Raw genomic sequence first — 10,904 nt, 5'->3', positions numbered from 1 at the left:
CGCGGGGAGAGCGCGAGGCGCCGCCGCGGCTCCCCTGCGGGTCGCACCTCCAGTTCCGCTTCACCCCCTCACCGCCACCCTCCTTTCTCCATCTCCGCAGGCCCTCGCCCCGTATGTGAGCATCTTGCGGTCACAATTCTGATGACATTAGAGCCAATTAGCCCATTGTATAGATGGGGAAGCTGAGGCCTAAGAGTAGGGTCTGACTTGCCAGAGGGCACGCGGGAGACCAGTGGCAGGGTGAGAGTTGGAGGGACTTGGTCTTTGACTTACTGGCTTGTGCCCTTTCTCCAGGACTTTGAGAGAGGAGACTTTCAGTTTTGGCTTTGTTCAGGACTCAGACTTGGACCTCCCGGCATCATTGACCATTTCTTACCGCGGGACCCTCTGGGCGCAAAGGGCAGTGATGCATACATACCCATTATATGCCTGGTTCCTCTCCATTTCCTCAGCAGATGAGGAGATTTCCCACTTTACCGATGGGAGAAGGAGTTACCTGGAGCTGTTTTGCGAGTTACTGGCAGAGTTGACTCTACAACCTGGGGTTTTAGTCGCTGAGCTGAGGCAGTGGTTTCCTAGCTACACCTTGTCTGGGCTCACTTACCCTGGGAATGTCAGTCTTCAGCTCCAGAAACTTCCCAGACTCATTGCCCTTCTCTCAGTTCTCCTGCTGCTGCCTAAGGCCTTTTCCACCCTTTTTATTGGCTCCTGGAGTCCCATTTCCTACTAATGCATCAAGATGCTGCCACCAGACTGTCATTTCTGTGACTCTTGTCCTTAGAGCTGGAGGTGGTGGTGACCGAGGAACTGGGGAAGGAAAGACTCTTACTTTGTTGTCCAAAGCTGCAACCCTGCAGAGACCTGAACTCTGTAGTTCTGGGTGGGATTGGGGACTGTTGCGGTGAACATACTGGACGCTAAAGTGAGTCTTTGTTCTTTGCAGTGGTAGTGCTCAGAAAAGCCTTTTTCCTAGATTATCTTGGAAATGTGATTCCATGCCTTTATAATTTCCATTAAGTAGCACATTTTCATTGTAGACTTTCTGAGCAGTTTCTGCCGCTGTTTTGCAGGTAGCAATAGCTGTGATTTGTTGCTTGGCTTCATATGCTGGGCACTGTTCTAGGGCTTTCTGAACATACCGAATTTTGTGAACATGTCCAAATAGGCGATGATCCCATTTTACAGATGAAGTGAGTTGCAGAGGTGTTAGATAACCTGGCTAGCGTCACACAGCCAGTAAGTGACCAAGTTTGGTTTTTTTTTTTTTTTTTTTAAACGGAGTCTTGAACTGTTGCCCAGGCTGGAGTGAAGTGGTGTGATCTCCGCTCACTGCAGCCTCCGCCCCCTGGGTTCAAGCAATTCTCCTGCCTCAGCCTCCCCAGTAGCTGGGATTATAGGTGCCCGGCACAACGCCCGGCTAATTTTTGTATTTTTTAGTTCAGACGGGGTTTCACCATGTTGGCCAGGCTGATCTCGAACTCCTGACCTCAGGTGATCCACCCGCTTCTGCCTCCCAAAATGCTGGCATTACAGGCGTGAACCACTGTGTCCAGCCGCAAGTGAGATTTCTAAGCCATCAGTCTCATTTAGAAGTCAAGGTGCTTTTAACTGTGTGATACTGCCTCTCAGACCCTTTAGTTTCCCAAAGGTGCTGGACCTTAAGAATAATTTCTGATGCTTGTTAAAAATACAGAGCTCCACCTCTAGAGATTCCTGTGCTATTGTCTGGAGGAGGGCCCAGAAATCTATTTTTAACGAACGCACTGGGTGATTCTTACTGTAAGGCAAGTTTGGGAAACACCGCCTGTAGGAACTTTGTAGATTTGCTAGGGCACTGGTAGCTTGGAAGTGAGATTGTTCCTGAGGATTCTTGTTTTCTTTTTGTTTATTGCTTTGAAATTTGTTAATTTGCCCTTAAGAGGCCTTTGGGTTAGCTAGCCGTATGAATCATTTCTGGACACTGTTGGCCAGTAATAGTAGGGGTTTTCCAGGCTGACAAAATCAGATCACTGAAGACCTGGCTTAATGGATTTAGCTCTTTTAATCCAGCTGGATCTCTGTTGTGTGGAAATTCTGTTAGAAGTGTCCTTGAGAGATGTGGCGTTTCCACAAGGTTTTGGTCTGTTCCCAGGTGCTTACCGAATGAGAGAGAGGCGTCTAATGGCAGCCCTGTCTGAGGTTTTGCTAGGTTTAAAGGCGTGTTTACTTAGTAGGTGCTCCTTCCAATTCATATCTCATCTCTTTATCTTCTTTTACTGGTTTATGTGAAAGACTAAGCAAATATCAAACAGGTTTGTCTTGATTTAGCCGAGGCTGACAAGTAGGACCCCTGGGGCTTAGGATGGGCTGGAGAGGGAGTCTCCCCAGTGAACGTCAAACAGATAGCTCAGGCAGGTAGACCTACCTTTGAAGACCTGTAAGTATTTTCAGTCCCGCTACTGATTTATCTGGTCCCACCTCAAGCAGGATTACAACTAGTCACAGGTAAAGTTAGCATTATAGGATTACTTTATTCTCCTGTCTGGTAAACACTGATTTCTAATTTATTTTCTTTTAAATAGAGAACATATTTCCCTGTTAAATTTGCTGAGACTTGTTTTATGGCCCAGAGTATGGTCTATCTTGGTAAATGTTCTGTGAGCCCTTGAGGAGATTGCATATTCTGCTATTGCTGGATCAAGTGTTCTATAACTTTCAATTCAGGCAGGTTAGTTTGTAATGTTCAAATCTTCTGTGTCCATACTGGTTTTTGGTCTTCTGTTCTCTCAGTTATTGAGAGAGGGACATTGACACTTCTGATTATAATTGTGGATTTCTCCATTTCCCCTGGTAGTTTTATCGGGTTGTGTTTCACATGTTTCGAAGCTCCGTTGTTAATTGCACAAACCTTTATGAGTATTATATTCCATGTATGAATTGACCTTCTTTGTTGTATTGTATTAGGCTGTTTTGCGTTGCTATAAAGAAATATCTGAAGCAGACGATTTATAAAGAAAAGAGATTCATTTGGCTCACGGTTCTACACGCTGTACAAGAAACATTGCATCAGCATCTGCTTCTGGTGAGGACTCAGGAAGCTTTTACTCGTGGCAGAAGGTGAAAGGGGAACAGGTGTGTCACACAGCCACAGAGGGAGCAAGAGAGATGCCAGGCCCTTTTAAGCAACCAGCTCTCATGTGAACTAAGAGAGCGGGAACTCATTACTGCGGGGAGGGCACCAAGCCATTCATGAGGGATCTGTCCTGTGACCTAAACATGTCTCACCACTAGGCCCTACCTCCAACATTGGGAATCAAATTTTAACGGATTTGGAGGGGGCAGATAGCCAAACTATATCATTTACCATGAAATGACCCTTTTAGCCCCAGGAAATGTTCTTTGCTCTGAAATCTACTTTGTCTGATATTAGTATAGCTAATCCAGCTTTAAAAAATGAGTGTTAGGAATTGATTTCCAGAATATGTAAACAACTTCTGCTACTCAGCAACAAAAAACACAACCCGATTCAAAAATGGGTGAAGGACTTGAATAGATATTTCTTCGAAGAAGATACACAAATGGCCAATAAGTACATGAAAAGATGCTCAACTTCACTAGTCATTATGGAATGCAAATCAGTACCACAGTGAGCTACCACTTCACCTATTACGATAGCTATTATTAAAACAAACAAGCAAACAAAAAAAACCAGTAAATAATAAATGTTGACAAGGATGTAGAGAAATTGAAACCCTTGTGCTTTTTTGGTGGGAATGGAAAATGGTATAGCCAGTGGAAAACAGCATGGCAGTTCCTCAAAAAATTAAACATGGAATTGCCATATCATCTAGCAATTCCACTTCTGGGTATATACCCAAATAAGTGAAAGCAGACACTTGAACAAGTATTTGTATACCCATGTTCGTAGCAGCATTATTTACAATAGCCTAAAAGTTGGGAACCACGCAAGTGTCCATGGACAGGTGAATGGCTAAGCAAAATGTGGTATATATATTAGATAGAATATTATTCAGTCTTAAAAAGGAAAGAAGACTTGATATATCCTGTGATATGGGTGAACCTTGAAGACATTATCCTAAGTGAAACCAGCCAGTCGCAAGAGAACAAGATTGTTGTATTCCTCTTACATGAGGTTCCTAGAGTGGTCCAGTTGTAGAGACAAAGTGGAATGGTGGTTGCCAGACAATGGCAGAAAGGGAGAATGGGAAGTTAGTGCTTAATGCGTACAGAATTTCGGCTTAGGGTGATGAAAATGTTCTGGAGAGGAATGGTGGTGATGGTTATACAACAAAACAAATGTATTTAATGTGAAAGAACTGTATACTTAATGATTAAAATGATAAATTTTGTGGCGTATAACAGGGTTTTTAAAAATAGAAGATTTAAAAATTATAGTATATCTCTTAAAAAGTGTTTTTACTTCTAAACAATTTGTGTCTTTATATTGAAAGTGGGCTTCTTGTAGGCAGCATATAGACGGGTGTTTTTTTTTTTTGTTTGTTTTTTTGAGACAGAGTCTCCTTCTGTTGCCCAGGCTAGAGTGTAGTGGTGTGATCTTGACTCACTGCAATCTCCTCCTCCTGGGTTCAAATGATTCTCATGCCTCAGCTTCCTGAGAGCTGGGATTATAGGCATGTGCCTACCATGCCCAGCTAATGTTTTGGTATTTTTAGTAGAGACGAGATTTCGCTGTGTTGGCCAGGTTAGTCTTGAACTCCTGACCTTAAGTTATCTGCCCACTCCTCCCAAAGTGCTGGGTTTACAGGTGTGAACAACTGCACCTGGCCGGGGGTTGCTTTTTAATCCAGTCTCACAAGTTGCATTTTAATTGGGATGTTAAGACTATTTAGATTTAATGTGATTATTGATACGGTGAAGTTTAAATCTACCTTCTTGCTGTTTGTTTTCAATCTGTCCCATGTGCTTTGTTCCCTTTTTCCTTTCTTATGACTTCTTTGGGATCGAGTAATTTTTATGATTCCATTTTGTTTCCTTTGTTGGTTTATTCTAACACTTTTTTTAGTGGTTGCTTTAAGATATATAGTATGCATCTTTAATTTGCCACAGCCCGTCTTCAAGTGATGTCATACCACTTTAGTGTAAGAATCTTGCAATAGTTTACTTTCATTTCCTTCCTCCTGGACTTCATACTGTTGTCACCTGTTTTACCTCTACACATGCCATAAATCCCATAACACATTGTTATTTTTGTTTTAAATAATCATTTTTTAAGGAGATTACAATGTAAAGTTCTTTTATATTTACTCATCTGTTGAACATTTTTGGTGCTCTTTATGCCTCCATGTAGATCCACATTTCTGTCTTGTTTCATGTTCCTTCTGACTTGAGGATGTCCATTTAACGTTTCTTGTGGTGCTGGTCTGTTAGTGATGGATTCTTTCAGCTTTTGGGTGTCTAGAGAAGTCTTTATTTTGGCTTTGTTTTTGGAAGGCATTTTCCCTGTATAGAATTCTGGATTAACTTTTTTTTTTTTTCAGTGCTTTAAAGATGTTCCAGTGTCTTTTGCTTGCATTGTTTCATACGAGTAATCTGCTATTTTTCTTTCCTTTTTTCTTCTTGTTTTTTTAAGAGGCAGAGTCTCACTCTGTCATACAGGCCAGAGTGCAGTGGCATGATCATAGCTCACTGAGGCCTCAAACTTCTGGGCTCAGGTGATCCTCCCACCTCAGGGTCCCTAGTAGCTAAGACTACAGGTGTGTATACCATGCCTGGGTAATTGTTGTAAATGATTATTCTTTATTTTTGTAGAGATAGGGTCTTGCTATGTTGCTCAGGCTGGTTTTGACTTCCTGGCCTAAAGTGACCCTATGGCATCGGCTTCCCAAAGTGGTAAGATTACAGGCATGAGCCACCACACCTGGCCTGTTTATTTTTATTTTTTGCTCTTCTGTTTTTAATGTATCTTTTTCTCCTTCTAACTGCTTTTCTTTCTTTCTTCCATTTTTTTGTTTTGTTTTGTTTTTTGAGACAGAGTCTCACTCTATCATCCAGGCCAGAGTGCAGTGGCATGATCATAGCTCACTGCAGCCTCAGATTTCTGGGCTCAAGGGATCCTCCCACTTCAGCCTCCCAAGTAGTTGGGACCACAGGTGTGTGCCACCATGCCGGGCTAATTTTTTCTTTTTTCTAGAAACAGGGTCTCACTATGTTGCCCAGGATGGTCAGAAACTCCTGAGCTCGAGCAGTCTTCCCATCTTGGCCTCCCAAAGTGCTGAGATTGCAGGCATGAGCCACCGTGCCTGGCTCTGACTGCTTTTCTGAGTTTAAACAATGTAATGATGATGTGCTTTTGTGTAGTGTAGTTTTCTTCATGTTTTTTTGTGCTTGGGTTCATTGAGTTTTTTGGATTTGTGGGTTTATAGCTTTCATCAGATTTGGAAATTTTTCAGTCAGTAATTCTGCAAATATTTTTTTCATTCCCTTTTCTCTTTCCTCTCTTTCGGGGAATCCAGTTACATGTATATAAGGGTGCTAGAAGTTGTTCCTTAGCTCTCTGATCATTTATTTTTCCCGCTAGTCTCTTTTTTTTTCTCTCTGGTTTGTGCTGGATAGTTTCTGTTGCTATGTCTTCAAATTGACTGGTCTCTTCTGCATTGTCTAATCTGCTGATACTCCCTTTCAGTATACTTTTTATCATAGACATTGTAGTTTTCATCTGTAGAAGTTTGATTTGGGTCTTTTAAATATCTTCCCTGTCTCTAACATGCTTAATCTTTCCTTTTGCTTCTTGAACATATGGAATACAGTTTTAGTAACTGTTTTAATGTCCTTGCCTGCTAATTCCATTATCTGTGTATTTTTTGGGTCTGTTTCTATTGTTTCCCTCACTATGGGTCTTATTTTCTTGTTTCTTTGTATGTCTGATAATTTTTAATTGTATATCACATGTTGTGAATTTTACTTTATGGGGTGCTGGATATTTTTGTATTTCTATATATGTTCCTGGCATTGTTTTGGAACACTGTTAAGTTACTTGGGAACAGTTTGATTCTTTAAAGGTTGCTCTCAAGGCTTGTTAGTTGGGGTCAGAACAGCCTTAGGCCCAGGCCTGATTTTTCCTCACTACTGAGGCAGTACTGTCCTTAGTACTTTAGCAATGTCCTGTGAATGATGAGGTTTTTCCACTGTGGCTGGTGGGCACACAAGGCTATTTCTGTTTCAATTTGAGGTCCAAGGATTGTTGCCTTGGACGGGTACAGATCAGTACCGGCTGAGAGCCGGAGGGGGACCCTCTGTAGGTTTCTGGGGTTCTCTGTGTGGCCCTTTCCTCTCTGGTACTCTGCCCTGTGAACTCTGGCTACCCTGGCCTCCCTGGAGTTGGAATTCCTCTCCTCCACTCCCTGTGCCTTGGGCCTGGAGGCCCTCTAGGAGTAACTTGGAGCAGCTGTGGTACTCAGCTTTTTGTTTTCCACTGTCAGGGGTCACTCTTCTGTGTTGTCTGATGTCCAGCGTTTACAAACTGTCGTTCTATGTGTTTTTTTTGGCTTTGTCTGGCTTTTTAGTTTTTTGAGGCAGGAGAGTAAATCTAGTGCCTCTCCCTCCATGTTAGCCAAAAGCGGAAGTCCCTGTCCAGTCAGCATTCCTTGGATGCCTGGTGTATTAGTCTGTTTTTCACACTGCTGTAATCAAAAGAACTGCCCAAGACTGGGTAACTAATAAGGGAAAGAGGTTTAAGTGACTCACACTTCCGCATGTTTGGGAGGCCTGAGGAAAGTTACAGTCATGGCGGAAGGTGAAGTGGGCTCATCTCACATGGTGGCAGGTGAGAGAGTGTCTGTGGGAGAAACTGTCAAACACTGATAAAACCATCATAGCTCATGAGACCTCATTCACTATCACGAGAACAGCATGGGGGAAACTGCCCCCATGATCCATCCAATCACCTCCCACTAGGTCCCTCCCTCCACATGTGGGGATTATGGGGATTACAATTCAGATGAGATTTGGGCGGGGACACCGAGCCAAACCATATCACCTTGTATGTGCCCAGTGTTGACCTAGGCGCTGGGATGCAGAAACAAACACGACATGGGCTGTGTCCTTGGGGAGCTCACACTCCTGCTGGAGGAACATGCTGATTTCTAAATAAGAAATGCTATGTGCTGTGTACAGAGTACCATGAAAGGCAGGATGAACTCTTTGGGAGGAAGGAGCAAGGAAAGCTTTAGAGAGTTGCTGGCTTTTGAGGGATGGAGCAGGCATTTTCTAGATGGGGAAAGTGTAGGAAAGAGTATTCCGGGCAGAGTAGAGAGGAAGAGCAAAGGCAGGGCAGCTTGTGCGGTGAACTCCTTCCCGGGCAGGATCCCTGTCTTACTGATCTTTAGAGATGAATGTATGTCAAGTGACTGGAAGTGTGGTTTTTGTTCTGGGACTAGTAGGTAGAACAAAGAGAATTGGGATGGTGTGAGCAACCCATGGAGAAATAGAGGCTCGGGGTCAGCTGATACAGACAGGGTGTTGTATACCAACCCAAGGAGCACAAGATTTGGAACATAATACCAAATGCTGGGGAGCCATGAGAGGGCCATGGGAGCTCTGACTGTGTTCTCCCAAGGTTGCTGGGGGGTGTCAAAGAGGGCTGGAGAGGGCTGAGGCGGGCTCAGGGCAGACTTTCTGTACAAGCATGAAAATGAGTCCAGAGCTCAGTGTGGTCACAGATACAGCTTTGCCACCCTTTGTTTGATAATAGCCTTCATGGATTCCTGCCTGAGTCAAGAATTGATTTGAGAAGGCCTGGCTTGGTTTCTCTTTTTCTGTGGCTATACCCGTCTGCCTGTGGATGATTCCACTGGACCCGGAAGTTCTGGGTCTGTCCTATCACTGGCAGGGGTAGGATCTGCAGCTGCGCCACCTTATATCCGCCTAGGATGGCCACACCTCAGCGATCTCATCATCTTGGGCTTTGAACACACACCTTGCATGACCGGTGCACACTCCTGGATGTTGGTCCTGAGTGTGTCTTTGCCTTGACCTCCCTCTTGATCCCTCCTTAAGGGACAGTTGAATCCTCTTGCTCAGCTTGCTCTGTGCAGATTAGAAGTGGGGGCGGATGGACAGCTGCAGATTGAAATCCTTTCTGAGTCATCCGAACAGTAGGGACAAAGGAGATATAAGTGGAAGTTGGGGTGAAGTCAGTATGTTTTTCTTTTCAAGTCAGTCGTGGGCCAAAGAAGGAAGAGGCCTTGCCAAGTGGCTGGGCTTTACTGTCAGGAAGTTTCAAAAACCAGCTGCCTATCAATCACGTTTCTTGGCCATCATTTTGACTGACGCTGAATGCTGTTGATCTGATTACATCCAGCCACTGGAGTTATGTTCCTCTGTTGACTGATGCCATCTCTGGAGGAATCTTAAATTCTCTGTCCTCAGAGTCCACACGGGAAGTGCTTGAGTTGCAGAGGTAAGAATGGGCTGAGTTTCTGTGCCCAGCCACGGTGATAGAAATCATGAGCGGCTATTTATTGATCCCTGCCTGAGAGCCAGACTTTAGACTTTCTAGCCATGAAACTCAATTCGTTCTTACAAAAGCTCCATCTTATAGAAGACACTGAGGCACAGAGATTTGAAATCACCCATCCAGGCTCTCCCCAGCCAGTAAGCAAGAGTGCAGGGCTGTCTGCCTTACAGATTCAGAGTCTTTAATCCCTGGGTCTCCTGCAGAGCTGAGGTTCAACGGAGGCACTGCTCCTGTGCTGCCGGGGCTCCTGGGCCTGTACACCTGTTCAGACTTCAGTCTGAGGGCTGGTGAAGGAGAGTAGTCACCACTTTAGTATTTGTTAGGACAGCATCATGCTAGGTTCTGAAGAAAATAGAACAGGTTCTACTCTTGAGGGGTCTAGTTGAAGATATCCTTACCAACGACCATTGATGAAGTTGGTCCCCAGAGCCAGGCCTGGTGTTCTGTGGATGTGGACTTGATCGAGGCAGCCGAGCACAGTGAGGCGCATGGGCCGTGACGCTGGACGGCCTCCGTTGCAGTTCAGGCTCTGCGTTTCCTCCCTGGGAAACTGTGGGCAGGCACAGAACCTCAGTGTTCTCCTATTGAAAATGAGGAAAGCCTGAGGATGGACAGCGGCGTAGGCACGGTGAGGGTTACCCAAGTTGCTGCATGTAGAACACCTGGGCCAGCCACCGGCCTGTGAGCAGCCTCTAAACCTCAGACACAGGGCCTGTCACCATTCCTGACACTGATGGGACAGTGAGGCTCCGGAGGGCAACTGGGCAGGAGGCGGTAAGGCCTGGTTTGATGACTCCCCACACTCTGCACTGCTGGCAAGACATCACAGCTGAAAGGGAGTGGAGGAGGGGACCAGGGGAGGGGCTGGTGAGGGTTGGGAGCAGCAGGGATAAGGGGTTAGGATGGTGGTCTCAGGGGCCAACTCTAGGTCAAGGGGGAAACTGAACTGTGAGGACAGGGCTCTCCCCGACCCGTTTGCCCAGAACATATGTGTTGTGAAGTGTTCTGTGCAGTATGGCTTGGATTAAATGTTCTGTTTGGGGGAAAAAAAAAATCTCCTTTGAAAAAGGTTGAAAGTGACAGGATTAGGCCAAACTGGGCAAATGGGCAGAGGAGGGAGGCGTCCTGTCCAGACTGGTTAGGCTACTCGACCCATCTCCCTCCGCTGCCACCCTTGACAGGTGGTAGGTGAGGGGAGGAGCGGGGCAAGACGGCCAGCCTTTAGGGAAGCAGTGTGACAGGACACACATCCGGGGAGCCTGGTGGGATGGTTGTGAGAAAGAGACCCTGGAGACGGGAGGACTAGTTTGCAGCCTGCACAGGGCAGGGATGGGTGTGTGTGAGAGCCTTTGGAACACTGACTAGCTGAAACTTGGTGACTGGACCTCACGGGTAGAGGGACCCACATGTCTGAGCTGACCTGGAAGTC

General features: G+C 45.3%; 1 protein-coding gene across 1 annotated transcript in view; it reads left to right on the top strand.

Annotated features, from left to right (window-relative positions):
• Positions 1-20: 20 nt before the first annotated feature.
• Positions 21-10,904, top strand: part of VPS37C (vacuolar protein sorting 37 homolog C (S. cerevisiae)) — a 30,225-nt gene continuing 19,341 nt past the window's right edge. The window contains exon 1 of the mRNA XM_011971100.1: positions 21-115. The gene's annotated coding sequence lies outside the window, so the exon portion shown is untranslated. The remainder of the gene's footprint in view (positions 116-10,904) is intronic.

This window comes from Mandrillus leucophaeus, unplaced genomic scaffold (assembly GCF_000951045.1).
Source record: "Mandrillus leucophaeus isolate KB7577 unplaced genomic scaffold, Mleu.le_1.0 Scaffold986, whole genome shotgun sequence".
Taxonomy (NCBI): Eukaryota; Metazoa; Chordata; class Mammalia; order Primates; family Cercopithecidae; genus Mandrillus; species Mandrillus leucophaeus.
The sequence above is the reverse complement of the archived record's forward strand: the minus strand, read 5'-3'. Positions and strand labels throughout refer to the sequence as shown.